Here is a 15,776-nt window from a genome sequence, read left to right as displayed (position 1 = left end):
TTTATTAAATTTATTGGGTTGACATTGGTTAATAAAAATTATATAGGTTTCAAATGTACAATTCTATAGTACACCATCTGTATATTGTATTGTGTGTTCACCACCCAGATCAGGTCTCCTTCCATCACCATTTATCCCCCTTTACCCTCTCCTACCTCCCCTCACCCCCCCTTTCCCTCTGATCATCACCATGCTGTTGTCTGTGTCTATGAGAGTTTTTTTCTTAATTCCTTCACCTTTTTCACCCATCCCTGCAAACCCCCTCCCCTCTGACAGCAATCAGTCTGTTTTCTATCTGTGAGTGTGTTTCTATTTCACCCATCAGTTTATTTTGTTAGATTCCACATGTAAGTGAGGTCACATGGTATTTGTCTTTCTCTGACTGGCTTATTTCACTTAGCATAATATCTCCATGTTTATCCATGCTGTCAAAAAGGGAAAGGTTTCCTTCTTTTTTACAGCTGAATGGTATTCCATTGTATAAATGTACCACAGCTAGAAAGCCTACACATTTTTTAACCGAAGAAAATAATCTTATTAGCTGTGTACTTCAGATTTTCACAGTTGCTTTGATAGCTCAACTTTTCTGAAAGCTTAACTTTCTTATAAAAGTAGCCTAGCAAGAAAAAAGTAGCCTAGCTTTTTATATTATACAGATTATGATAATCTTCTCAATGAATCTACTCTCTCTCTCACATACACACATGCAAACACACATACAGATACTCACACTCCTTAATAAAAATAACCACCAAAGAACTCACCTCTTAACATCTCCAACATTTCCAACTTTCCAACTTCTGGCTCTGATCTTCAACAAGCTCGATTATTTTTTGAAGGCCTGCAGTCCACATCTGTATTTCTTACTTGTGCAGCTTATCCATCACATCATGACTTTTATTCTTTGTTGTTGAGGCAGAATGTCCAAGAATCCTAAGCGTTGGGAAAGGGAAATTCCAATAGAGTTGAATGAGCCAAGGCAACCCTTCCTCTAAAACACATATTACTCACTTACAGTTCAGTACTACAGTCAGGGCAGCAAGGGATTTGGATCTCAACAGTTGATAATTCCTTTCAATAATTGTGCTAATCTGAGGTGTAGCACTGTTTTAGTCTCCTATATATACTGACATTCAGAATCTTCCGCAGGCCTAACAGGACTTACATTGGAATAGTGGAAAAGACTCAGTCTAAAGGAACAGTGGTTGAATTATGTGTGTATGCATGCAAGCACACACATTTTTTCAAAAAGGAAAAACACAGATGAACAGTTAATGTAAGAACTACTTTATCTAGACTTTTCATTAAGTACCAGAATGTTTCCAGATGAATCCTATATAAAATTTACAGATTAGTTATAACTATTTCTTCTTGTTGATCTTCTTTGGAAAAAAATAAGATCATAATCTTAAAAGAACACAATTCCAAATAAACATTAATTTCCTAGTGACCTGAAATGTATTAAATTTCACCTTGAGAGACTTTTCTGTCCTTCAGTTTCCTCATGGTCCAATTAACTAAAAAGTCACATACAGTTTACAAAGTTGACAGAAACAAGAAAAACAGGTAATACTAGCTTTGAACATTTTACCCTTTCTCTTCTATATCACTCCAGAATAAGTGAATGAATGATCTTTTAGGAACACTTAAAATGCTAAACCATTAACTAATAACTGATGACCATTTTCTACTCTGAAGTGATTCAAAACATGTCTCTCACCTACAAGTCAAAACATTAAATCATGGTCCAGAAGCAAAGTATGCTGCTTAACAAAGTTTTGCAAAGACCCTTATCATTATCCCCACTCCCTAGCTTTGGGCATTTCCCCATTCCCTGAACATTACTTTTACTAATGTGATGACTACATTTTCTAAACTCCAAATTATCTGGTAAGATCTAGCAAATGACATTTTTGTGCTGCTTCTTAGAGCCAGATACAATCCAGAAGAGGTACCTTGGATATGAAAAAAAATAGAACTTCTGAACACTGATGGTTTGGAAGGATAGTAGAAGAGAACGTTTGAAATTAAGAATGCCTTAAAAAATTTAGTTACTGTATGACTAGGACATTGAGTCACTGACGCTGGACAGGTGAACAAAATCAATGAAAAGTCAATGTAGGAAAAACTGGCAATTGTATGTAACCTGAAATCATCAGAGAATACATTTCACAGTTCATTTAGACACATATAAATTTCAAGAAAATGGCATGTAGCTTTATGTAAATATGTCTATGATCTTCTATTAGATACAAAATAAGTTCAAGAGTGAGATGCTATTCTAGAGTTGATATCCCATGTATATATTATCAGAATATTAGGATCACTGCTGAAGCTGGCATCTGTAGGGAAATATATTCCCATGAGGCAATGCCCTCTGACCTGGCGATACCGGCAAATATTTTGTTAATTGTAGCTCCTCGTGTCCACAGGTATCACCATGAAAGGGTTAACCTTGTTTATACACATCTCTTGATTCTACTGTTTTAATGATTTATAGATGCAATAATACAACATTTGTGGGCAGCCAAGAAAAAGTTTACAATGTGTCTCTGAAGTCCAGAAGGAGACTAAGAGACTAAGAAGAATGTTCTCAATAGCTTGAGATTCTGCTAACCTAAGTTCCTTTTTTAAAGATTTTATTTATTTATTTATTTTTAGAGATGGAAAGGGAGGAAGACAAGAAGAGAAACATCAATCAATGTGTGGTTAACTCTCCTGCATCCCCAACTGGGGACCTGGCCTGCAACCCAGGCGTGTGCCCTACACTGGGAATTGAACTGGCAACTCTTTGATTTGCAGGCTGCTGCTTAATCCACTGAGCTACATCAGCCAGGGCTAAACTAAAGTTGCTACTTGAGGATGAGATGAGTCTTACTCATCCCTAACTCCCCTGTGCTAAGCTTCACATATATATAGTGGATGTTCCACAAATATATGTTAAAAAGCTTATAATATCCTGGGGGGGGGAACATATTCCTGACCTTCCAAGTTGTTCTTATCTTTATTACTCAGTAGCAGCTATTTTGTTGAGTTGACTGTCATCTTATAGGCAAGCAGGACAGGAAGCAATGTTTTGAAGTACCAGATAAAGTTATTCAAACAATGGTACAAATGTGGAATATACGGCTTGGAGGAGTTACTACTCACCTACACACTCTCTCATGTACCCAGGATGAAGGAGACAGGTGGTCATTATCTCTCTTTCCAAGTGCCACCTATGAAACACATGGTCCTTAAAAGAAGCAGTAGTACCCTTGCAACTTGGCTATTTAGGCTACTTCCTTGTAAAGGGGTAAGAAGAAGCACAATCAGTGACTGTTAACTATATGTCTCTCTCAGAGTGAAATCTTGCTAGAATACAGAAGGTAGTGAAGAAGGTTAAGAAAGTGTCTCATTCTTCAGTAGCTTTCCAGACATCTAATCTTCACAATGCTCTGGCTGGCAGAGAGAGAGGAGAGAGGAGAGAGGAAAGAGAGAGACAAAATTAAAATAAACATGACCTTGCAATGGCAAAGAACAAATACATACACAACAGGATCCCAAGAAATTTCTGAAATTTCATGAGCAAGTTAAAGGTCTACCAGCAGGACAGATGACCATCACTAGAAGAAACAAGTCTATTAGAAGAAACCGAATCCATAAACTTGTTTCCTATTTCTACCACTTTAAAAAAAGAATCATTCCCATTTGTATAATTGGTAAATCAGAAACCATTTTGACCAATGAGAAAAATACCCTTTCTCTTGCATACATATATATGCATATATGTGTGTGTGTATATATATATATACACACACACACCAAGAAATATATTACTATGACAGTTAATGTGTTGTAACACATTAACACGGGTTAGAGCCAAACAGATTCAAATCAAGACTATTAAAGTAGTCTAATGCTTGCACTAGATGACTAACTTAGTTTTGTATATTTTCTGTGGTGGAAATACCTTCACACAATTTTGTTTTATGTTCTCACACAAATAGTACCAGATTTTTGGACCATATGACACACCAAGGTTTTAGAGGGGGGAAAATAGGGAAAAAATTTGAAGCAAAAAATGTGGTAAAATATTTAATAACATAAATAACATAATATTTCACCAATATAAATGTAAACAGAACTCAACAACAGCATTAACGATCATTATTCCTCCCAAATTTGGTGGAAGGAGGGATGCGTCTTATAGCCCCAAAAATATGGACTCCAAGAAGGTCACTAAACCAAACAGAAAGGAGAAATCTGTACAATTGCTGATCCTAGTTTACATGTGGAAGTTTTCTCACAATAAAGATATGCTCCAATATGAAGACTATGTGAGTTGGCCATGTCAGGGTAACAGATGGACTGGATATATTAGTGCCCGAATCTCTTATTATAATTCAGAAGCCAAGCAATAGAATGCAAGGACAGGGCATAAATATTTGTTGATGTGCTAAGAAGGGGACAGTCATGACAATATTCTTGCTACCTCTTATTACACACAAATCAACTTTCTAAGAATGTCAAAGTGTATCAATTATTACCTAGGACTTAAAGGAGCTCTCAGGCTACAGCCTTCTTTAATATGAGAAAACATTAAAAGAAAAACTCAAATCTCAGAAAATTTATTTTCATAGCTTCCACCAGAAAAAGAAATTTAAAGGCCAACAAAAAAATGTCATGCAAATGATGGTTTACCAAACAAGTCCAGATATTTACCCCGTTTGAGTTTTAGAACCAACATATGAAATAAACAAGGTAAAGATAACTTCCTTGTTACCTAAATGAGGAAACAGAGGCCCTGAAATGTTACGCAATTTATCCCATGTCATAAAAATCTACACTGGTGGAGGCAGAACTGGAATACTGGTCTTCTGGCCCCTAGTACATTTTTAATTCCACCTGCTAGACCACTGCTCAGTAATACTCCACTGTACATATATACCCACCATTTGTTTATTCATTCACCTGTTGGTGAACCTTTGGATTATTCCCAGTTTTAAAACTAAAACTGCTAGAAATATTGTGTACAAATCTGTGTATGAACATATGCTTTCACTTCCCTTGGTTAAATAACTATGAGTGGAAAGATCGGTTCATATGTAATTATACACTTAACTTTTTAATGAGCTGCTAAATGGTTTTACAAAGTAGTTGCATCAATTTACATTCTCACCAGCAGTGGATGTATGAGTTCTAGTTTTTCTACATCCTTGCTAACCTTTTGGATGGTCAGGTTTTTAAAAAAAATTTACCATTCTAATAGATATGCAATAGTAACTCATGGTGCTTTTCATACACATTTCTCTAATGGTTACTTATATTTAATATTTTTCCTGTGCTTATTTGCAATTGCTATCTCTTTTGTGGTTGAAGTGTCTATTCAAATATTTTGCCTTATTTAAAAAAATTAGGTGTTTTTCCATATTAGTGAGCTTATATTTTTATTTATTTCAGGGAAAAAATAAATCATACTTTGGTTCAGAGATTTTACAAACTAGTGAACTATGAATCTAACACTACTACTTATAGATAATAGCAACTATGCATTAGAACCTTAACTTATAGATAATGCAATCAAATGATAATAATAATAAAAGCAAACCAAATGTCATAAAACAAAAACAAAAACTCTACGTTAATAAAACAGCTTTTGGTTAATGTCTAAAAACAGATATGTTCATATGGTATTTGTCTTTCTCTGACACTTATATGTGGAATCTAAAGACAAATATAAATGAAAAAACAAAACAGAAACAGATTCATAGATATAGAAAACAGACTGATGGTTGCCAGAGTGGTGGGAGGTTTTGATAATTCTTTATATACTTCATATTCAAGTTCTTTATCAGATATGCGATTTGTAAATATTTCCCCCCAGCTATGGCTTGTCTTTCCAATCCCTTGACAATGTCTTTTTAAAATTTTAAAAAATTTTTCTCCCTGGCTGGTTTGGCTCAGTAGACTGAGCACCAGCCTGCAAATCGAGAGGCTGCCAGTTCAATTCCCAATCAGGGCACATGCCTGGGTTGCAGCCAAGTTCCTGGTTCAGAGCAAGTGAGAGGCAACAAATTGATGTTTCTCTCCCTATCTCCCTCCCTTCCCCTCACTCTAAAAATAAATACATAAAATCTTTTTAAATTTATTTTTCAATTAGTTTACAGTCAATATTATATTACATTACTTTCAGGTGTGCAGTATAGTGGTTAACTAGTCATATACTTTACAAAGTGGTCCCCCCAATATTTCCAGTACCCACCTGCCACCATATATATACTACAATATTAGTGACTATATTTCCTATGCTGTACTTTATATCCCCATGATTGTTTTGTAACTACCAATGTGTACTTCTTTACCCCTTCACTTTTTTCACCCAGTTCCCCAAACCTGCCTCACCTCTGGCAACCATCAGTCTGTCCTCTGTATCTATGAGTCTGTTTCAATTTTGTTTGTTCATTTATTTTGTTATTTAGATTCCACAAATAAGTGAAATCATGTGGTATTTATCTTTCTCTGACTGGCTTATTTCATTTAGCATAATACCCTCTAGGTCCATCCATGCTGTCATAAATGGTAAGATTTCATTATCTTTTATGGCCAAGTAGTATTCCATTACATAAATGTACCACAGCTTTTTAATCCACTTGTCTATTGTTGGACACTTGGGTTGCTTCCATGGCTTGGCTATTGTAAATAACATTGCAATGAACATATTCTTTCCAATTTGTGTTTTAGTGTTTTTTGAATATATACCCAGCAGTGGAATTGCTGGGTCATAAAGCAGTTCCATTTTTAGTTTTTTGAGAAACATCCATACTGTTGTCCATAGTGGCTGCACCAGTCTATAATCCCACCAATGGTGCACTAAGGTTCCCTTTTCTCCACAGCCTCACCACCACTTGTTATTTCTTGATTTGTTTACGATGGTCATTCTGACAGGTGTGCGGTGATGTCTCTATGTGATTTTAATTTGCATCTCTCTGATGACTAGTGGCATTGAGCATCTTTTCATATGACCATGGGCCATCTGTATGTCCTCTTTGGAGAAGTGTCTATTCAGGTCCTCTGCCCATTTTTAAATTGGATTGTTTGGTTTTTTGGTGTTGAATTATATGTGTTCTTTACAAAGTTTGGATATTAACTGGGAAGAGATGCTTACAGAGATAGTAACATCAAGTGGTGAAAAGCAAGGGGGTTCCTGTTCACCAAGGAGAGGTGGAGTCCACTGGAGGCACAGGCACCCTCTTAAAGGGGCAATGCACGAAGTTGCATTAGCAGCCACTCTCCCTGGGCTCCAACAGAGGGAGGGCAGTGAGGACTGCATCGTCCTGAGGAGAATCTGGGGCTTGTGACTCTGGGGAGACATGTGGGGGAACAGTTGCCAGGATCCCGGTGCTGAGTCAATCTCAAATACTGGTAGTTGACATCTTTTCTGGGCCAATCAATCCCCTATGAGCAGTGTCAGCCTGGAGGAAGGCAATTACCCATTACTCCACCCTTCAGAATTCCTTGCACCCCATACTTAGGAATTTTTGTCACCTCATAATACTCTACTCACAGAAGACTGGATAGAAACACCCTCCTGACCACAGACCCAATATCTGGGCTCCAGAGGCCCCACCCACCTGAATACTATAGGCTCTGCCCCACAAAGTCAGGGCAAAATCCAGGACAGACTCAGTGACTTTGGGGCAACCATACCTACCACCTTCCCTGAAGCCTGAAGGGTACCTCCCCCTCACTGGAGACCCACAAGTTCCATTCTCTGGATTCTGCCAGACGCTTTCTCAGTGACTAGCCCTACCAGGCAGCCGGCAGGCCCACGGAAGCAGACAGGGGCAGAATCTGGGATGCCCTGGGTCTTTGCTGGCGCACCCCTGGGTTCGGTGCCTTGAAGAGCAGCTTGGTTCTTCTCAGGTGTAGCCAGGTACAGCAGGGCCAGACACAAACTGTGGCTCCCTTGTAGCTTCAACAGGTTGCTGAGGGCAAGGCACAACAGCGCTTCTGACATTGGCCAGAGCTGGAGTCCCATCCTAGGGGCCCAGAACCAACACGCCAAGTGGCCAGTGTCAGACAACCACAGAGCAAGATCCAACAAACTTCAAAAACAGTATATCCAAAGGGAGATTGCAGAAGGCACCAACCTCTGCGAAGGAGAATTCCATTTTTCTCTTTTAAACATTTTTTAAATTTTTGCTTCTTTTTTTCTATTTATTTTATTTTCTTCTTTTCCATTTCTCCTTTTTTATATGCAATTAAAATTAATTTGTTATTGCTTAAAAGACATTGTTATAACTGTAAGATGTTTTATATAATCTTCATGGCAATCACAAAAAATACCTATAAAAGATACACAAGAGAACATGAGAAAAAAATGAAAGCATGTTACTACAAAAAAAATATGAAGGAATGGAAGGGCAGATAAAGTGCTTCCCAGATAAGGTCAAGTTCAAGGAGTTCATCATCACCAAGCCCTTATTATATGAAATGTTAAAGGAACTTATCTAAGAAAATGAAAATAAAAAATATGAACAGTAAAATGACAACCAACTCACAGCTATTGGCAACCAAACCTAAAAAAAAAAAAAACTAAGCAAACAACTAGAACAGGAACAGAATCAGAGAAATGGAGATCATATGGAGGGTTATCAGTGGGGGAGTGGGAGGGGAAGAGAGGTAGAAAAGGTACAGAGAATATGTAGCATAAATGGTAGGTAGAAAATAGACAGGGAAGGTTAAGAATAGTATAGGAAATGTAGAAGCCAAAGAACTTATATGTATGACCCATGGACATGAACTAAAGCAGGGGAATGTGGGTGGGAGGAGGTGTGCAGGGCAGAGGGGAATAAAGGGGGTAAAATGGGACAACTGTAGTAGCATAATCAATAAAATATATTTAAAAATATAAAAAATATGAAGGAAACATAAAGGAAAACATCAAAAGAGGTAAGAGGGACAAAAACTACCAAACAGATAGAAAACAACAAAATGTCAGTTTTAAGTCCTTCCCTGTCAATAATGACTTGAAATGTAAATAGATTTTAGTCTCTAATGAAAATACACAGAGTGGTTGAATGAATTGTTAAAAACCTCACTATATTCTGTCTACAAAGAACTTATTTTAGATTTAAGGGCACATATAGTCCAAAAGTGAAAGGACAGAATAAAATATTCTATGGAAATGGTAATGAAAAGAATAGGTGGCCATATTTACATTAAACAAAATAGCCTTTAAGTTGAAAACTGTCACAGAAACAAAGAAAGACATTTATACTGGTAAAAGTTAATTCAACAGGAATGTATAACAATTATAAACATATATGCCATCAACATCAGAGACTCCAAATATATGAGTCAAACACTGACAGCACTAAAGTGAGAAATAAAGAGCAGCACTACAATAGTAGGAGATTTCAATACCTCAAATTCAGTCATGGATGGAACATCCGTACAGATTATAGAATATCAGTAAGCAAACAGAGAACTTGCACCATATTAACCACTTAGAACACCATGGACCTGACAGATGCACACACACACACAGGGTGGGGCAAAAGTAGGTTTACAGTTGTTCACATGGAAAATGACATAATAATTAATAATAATACAAGAATAAACTTTGTTTTCGCATACTCACAATGTGTGTGTGTGTGTGTGTGTGTGTGTGTGTGTGTGTGTGTAAAACCCAATGACAGTATAGTATTTATTCTTCATAAGTGCAGATAGAACATTCCCTGGGATAAATCACTTTACATCACAAAACAAGTCTTAAGAAATGTAAGAATTAAGAAGACTCAAAGCATAACTATCTACTCTGATCTCAATGGGATTGAAATTAGACATGAATAGCAAAAGGAAAGTTGGAATATTGTCAAATATGTAGACATGAAACTATACATTCTTGAAAAACCAACATGTCAACGAAAAGGGATCACAGTAGCATAAGACATTCTTCCTTTTTGAACAATGAATTAGACACCCATCCATAAACAAAAATAATCATTGTAAAACCTAGCACCTATACCAAGGGACCCAAGAGAACTCTTATCCACCAGTGCATCTGACAATAATAGGCAGAGAGACCTCAGTACAGGCTTTGGAAACTGTAGAGCCAGCAAACCTGCTCAGACCAATCAGGAAAAAACCTGGAGAATGCTGACCTTGGCAGATTCCCACACATGAGACAGAATTTGTAGAAATTCATCTTTCCTTAGGGAGATTCCAATGGTATTGGAAAAAATACAAGTTTGGTTGCAGCAGAGGCAGCAGTAAGAGAAATTTTCCCAGCAACACCCACCCCCCAGTGATATACTAGACAGGGCTGATCTACTGGATGAGAGTCACTTCTCCCTCTGGGGAGAAAGAGAGTGATGAGTGAGAGTCTAGTTAACCTAATGATACAGCATGCATCTGATAAAACCTGTTTTTCTTCAGGAGCACCAAGAATATTAAGGTGAGACCTCCATGACTGGAGGGAGGCAAGTTATCTGGAAAGAGGCAAGTAAGAATAGAACTGTACACTTGAAACACATATAATTTTATTATCAATATCACCCTGCAATAAATTTAATAAAAAATAAAAATAAATAGACTTCTGAGATTGAAAGAATTTCTCTTTTTAAAAGATTTTATTTATTTATTTTAGAGAGAGGGGAAGGGAGGGAGAAAGAGAGGGAGAGAAACATGGATGTGAGACAGAAACACTGATTAGTTGCCTCTCACATGTGCCCCAATGGGGAACCTGGCGCACAACCCAGGCACATGCCCTGACTGGGAATTGAACCAGTGGCCTTTTGCCCTGCAGAACAATGGCCAACCAACTGAGCCATAACAGTCAGGGTAAAAGAAAGAATTTCAAAGGGTAATAAAAGAATTGCACTTAGTAGGAAGTCCATCCATGAACCTTTGTGAGCACCACATTCAGGGTTCTCACTGCTAGGTCCACAGGCAATCCCAACACATTAAGTAATAAACCCACACCTCTTTCCACTCTGAGACTGGTCCCCTGTTTTGACCTCTGTGTTCAGTGCAAGATAAGGACCTCCAGTAGACAGAGAGACCTCAGTTTGTGAGCAAGGTAGAAAGCACAAACCTGAGCTATAGCATCACCTTCTAAAAAACAAAGAGAGGATTCCAGTAGCCAACATGGTAAGTTGTAAGAACCAGACAAGGCATAAAAGCTTAAGAATTCTGCCACAAGAGACAGCAAGAACAGTGCAGCAGATGTACTAATACAAAGGCAGAGAAAACCCCAGATAATAACACCATCAAACAGAATACTCCATCTGAAAATAACTAGCAAAGATTTAAGGAGATGCTAACTCAAATGCAAAAGCAACAACACAAAATAACAAGGAATATAAAAAATCAACAAAATATACCACCTTAAAAAGAAAATAATAATTCCCTAATAACTGAGCCCAAAGGCAGAGAATTTTGTGATCTCACTGATAAAGAAGTTAAAATTTCTGTTTTGAAGAAACTCAATAAGCTACAAGAAAATTCAGAACAACAATTCAATGAAATCTTGAAACAAATATTTGATGAAATGTTTACAAAAAGAGACAGAAATCATACCAAAAAAATCCCACAAATTCTGGAGCTGGAGAATACAATGAATGAAATTAAAAACATAACAGAGGTCATCTGCAGTAAAGTAGAGCAAACGGAAGATAGACTGTATAATCTATGCTATTCACCATTGAAACATCTCTGACTCCTGGGGACCCTATGAATAAGTGATGTCTACAATGTTCTGTCTTAAATTTTGAAATAACCCAGTTAAAGGTAAACAAAGAAAAAAGAGTGAAAAGGAGCAAGGAAAGCCTACATAACATATAGGAGTCAAATAAAAAGACAAATATTAATAAAAATCAGGAATCCTGAGAGGGAGAGAAGGGAGATGAAAATTTAATTAAAGTTATAACTGAGGACTTCCGCCAAGATGGAGGCATAGGTGGATGTGCCGTGCCTTCTCACACAACCAAGTTTAGAGACAACTAAATATTAGCAACAGAAAACACAGCCAGAACATGGAAAATTGAACTTTTCGGAAGTCCGTTAACAACGAATTCTTCAACCTGACCAGTAAGGGGCAAAACCAGCGGCTGGTGAAGCGGGATTGCACAGGAAAACTTGGTCAGACGGACTCAGGCGCAGAATCCAGGCGCAGGGTTGGACCTAGTGAGCGACGGAGCAAGCGACCAGGCGAGGGACCACGGGGGAGACAGCGGGGCTGCGTGTTGACTGTGGTTGCCCATTTGTGCACGGGCGGACAGGCGAGGGAGTAGGCGGTTGGACCAGGGCCTGGCGGGTCCCCGTGGCAAGCGGCAGTGGAGGGCGCCGCCATTTCCCCGCTCTGACCATGCCCCCACATACAGCATCACAACCCAGCGACCTGGGAGTCCAAGGCGCCGCTCCTCACACTTACAGGGCACGAACAGACCAAAAATGTCACAAGAATATCTCAAAGCCTCAGAGCCCATAGATCTAAGCAATGAAGAAATACCAAAACTCTCAGACGCACAGTTTAAAACACTGGTGATCAGGATCCTCACAGAACTGGTTGATTATAGCCACAAATTAGACAAATATATGAAGGCGAAACTAATTGAAATGAATGGAATTGCACAGGACACCAATAGCAATGAAAAGGAAACTGGGACTCAAATCAATGGAGTGGACCAGAAGAAAGCAAATAATGGCCAAACAGAAAAGAGTCAAGAAGCAAGAATTCAAAGAAATGAGGAGAGTCTTAGGAACCTCCAGGACATCTTTAAACGCTCCAACATCCGAATTATAGGGGTACCAGAAGGGGGAAAGGCACAGCCACCAGTGGAAAACTTATTTGAACAAATAATAAAGGAGAATTTCCCCAATCTGGCAAAGGAAATAGACTTCCAGGAAATCCAGGAAGCTCAGAGAGTCCCAAAGAAGTTGGACCCAAGAAGAAACACACCAAGGCACATCATCATTACATTAGCCAAAATTAAAATGAAGGAGAGAATCCTAGAAGCAGCAAGAGCTAAGGGGACAGTCACCTACAAAGGAGTCCCCATCAGACTGTCAGCGGATTTCTCAAAAGAGACCTTACAGGCAAGAAGGGGCTGGAAAGAGGTATTCCAAGTCATGAAATCCAAAGACCTACAACCAAGATTGCTCTATCCAGCAAAACTTTCATTTAGAATGGAAGGACAGATAAGGTGCTTCTCAGATAAGATCAAATTCAAAGAGTACATCATCACCAAGCCCTTATTATATGAAATGTTAAAGGGACTTACCTAAGAAAAAGAAGTTAAAGAAACATGAACAGTGAAAGGACAACAAACTCACAGTTATTAACATCCACACCTAAAACCAAAGCAAACTAAAAGGACAGCTAGATCAGTAGTGGAAACATAGAAATGAAGATCTCAAGGAGGGTTAGCAACAGGGGAGTGGGAGGAGGAGAAGGGGGGAGAAGGTACAGAAAATAAGTAGCATAGACAGTAGGTAGAAAATAGATAGGGGGAGGGCAAGAATAGTATGGGAAATATAGAATCTAAAGGACTTGAGACACATGGTCATAAACTAAAGGGGGGGTAATAGTGGGGATGGGAGTAGGGTGGAGGGGAATGAAAGGGGGAATAGAACAACTGTAACAGCATAATCAATAAAAATAAATAAATAAATAAAATATTCAATTCAAAAATAAATAAATAAATAAATAAATAAATAAATAAAGTAATAACTGAGAACTTCATAAGCCTGGACCAGTTCTCTCTCTATTATCTCAATGCAAAAAAAAAAAAAAAAAACCCCTCTAACACATTATAATAAACCTGGAAAATAAAAGTTAAAGAAATGATTCTAAAAAGTTAAAAAAAAAGATGGTAACATAAAAAGGAATCCCCATTAAGGTATTGGTGGATTTCCAACAGAAATCTTCAGGACAGATGAGAATAGAACGTCATATTCAAAGTGTTGAAAGATGAAAATTGGCCAGCCAACAATTATTCAGAAAAGTTATCTTTAGAACAAGGGGACAGTGACCAGAGGGGAGAGGGAAGGGAAGTTAAGGGGAAAAAGGGGGAGGGATTTGGAGGAACAAATAGGAAGGACACAGGGACGAGAACTAAGGTGGGTGGAAATGGGAGAAAGGTGGGGAGCAAGGGGCGGGGGAGGCTGAGATGGGAGAAATAGACAAAAAAAACTGTACTTGAAAAGTTATCTTTCAGATGTGAAGTGTAATACTTTCATAGACAAACAAAGTTCAAAGAGTTTATCACTACTACACTACCTTGGAACAAATGCTGAAAGAAGCTGTTCAAGCTAAAATGAAAAATACTAACTAGTGGCATGTAGACTTACAAAAGTATAACATACACTAGTAGAGGTCAAAACTATAAAATTATAAATGTGTAATAGGATAGTGTGTTTATCATCAACTATAGTACAAAGGTCAAATCAAAAAGAGCATTACACCATTCACCTCCTCACACAACCACATCAAAATTACAACTAAACTATAGAACAACTGTCACTAAGAACCATCATAAATCAAACTGAATGGAAGTCTGACAACTATAGAATTGAAGAAAACACATCCATCCAGACTGGTAGGAGGGGCAAAGATGTGGAACAGGCTGGTCCCACATACACTTGTGGTGGGTAAAAATTCAGGAGGGATATCTTGGGAATGAGGAGTTTCAATCCCACACCAGACCACCCAGCCCAGGGTTCCAGTGCCAGGAAGGTGAGTGCCCACAGTTTCTAACTGCAAAAACCAGTAGGGATTGAGTAGGTGGAAGAAAGGGATTAAGTTGGACTCTTCTAGAGTCTCAAGTAGTTCCTCTTAAAGAACACACACAGACTTAGTCAGATTCACTCCCTCTGAGCTCTAGCACCAGTGTAGCAGCTTGAAAAGCACCAGTGGCATACGGGCAGAGACTGAAGTGTCTGGCATCAAGGGTAGAGCTGGGGGAAAACCTTCCAGTTGGTCCATTGCCCTTTTTATGAACCCTCCCCCCACAGAGCCACAGGGCCACAGAGCCACAGGGCCACAGATCTGACAGGCTGGTGCCATATCTGAGACTCCATCAACCTGGCTAACACTGTTTGCCCTACCAGGGAGATCCCCAGAAACTCAGTCCCACCCAACTTAACTGGCCCAATAAAGCTGCTTTTCCATATAAATGAATGGTCCTGGCTCATGCTTCACAATGTCCTACATCCTCTAAAACAAATAACAACCAGTCTCAGTGAACCCCCAGACTCCATATCTCTTGCTAAGGGGCCACAGGCCCAGCACTAGCAGCAGCCATCTCAGATTGCTTTATGGCTCAGGCAGGGTGGCTCTGGGCAAAACACAGGTGAGGGCTCACCTTGGCCTGCACTACCTGCGAAATCCCAGAGCCTGAGCACCTAGTAGACAACTATAGACCACGTGAGTACCACCACCATGCCCCTGCACAGCTGATCCTCCACAGAGGGGGGAGGCTGGTGGTCAGTGGTCACAGCCAGTCCTTACAACTGACTGGCCTGGGTAAATTCCTCCCATTGATCTGCCAACAATAGTCAAGGCTCAACTTGATTATTGTTGAGGAAGGTGTACTCAGCCCACATGAAGGGTACACCTCAAGTACCCAGCTTGAGTGAAAGGAGTGACTATGCCACTGGACCCTACAAGACACACCTACCACATTAGACGACACTACCAAGACAGGGAGTCAAAGCAGCTTTACCTAATACATAGAAACAAACACAGGGAGGCTGCTAAGATGAGGAGACAAAGAAACATGGCCCAAATG

General features: G+C 38.9%; 1 protein-coding gene across 5 annotated transcripts in view; it reads right to left on the bottom strand.

Annotated features, from left to right (window-relative positions):
* ZC3H12B (zinc finger CCCH-type containing 12B) overlaps nucleotides 1-15,776 on the bottom strand; it is a 101,675-nt gene that overhangs the window by 63,717 nt on the left and 22,182 nt on the right. Inside the window, exons 1-3 of one of the 5 annotated variants that reach the window (XM_037135168.2) lie at nucleotides 8,133-8,287; nucleotides 3,151-3,441; nucleotides 765-933 (exon numbers count right to left, since the gene is read on the bottom strand). The gene's annotated coding sequence lies outside the window, so the exon portion shown is untranslated. The other 4 variants (XM_037135166.2, XM_037135167.2, XM_037135169.2 and 1 more) reach the window with 4 other exon arrangements.

Source organism: Artibeus jamaicensis, unplaced genomic scaffold, assembly GCF_021234435.1.
Source record: "Artibeus jamaicensis isolate MK-2021 breed Jamaican fruit bat unplaced genomic scaffold, CSHL_Jam_final contig_457, whole genome shotgun sequence".
Taxonomy (NCBI): Eukaryota; Metazoa; Chordata; class Mammalia; order Chiroptera; family Phyllostomidae; genus Artibeus; species Artibeus jamaicensis.
This window is presented reverse-complemented; position numbering and strand designations above follow the sequence as displayed.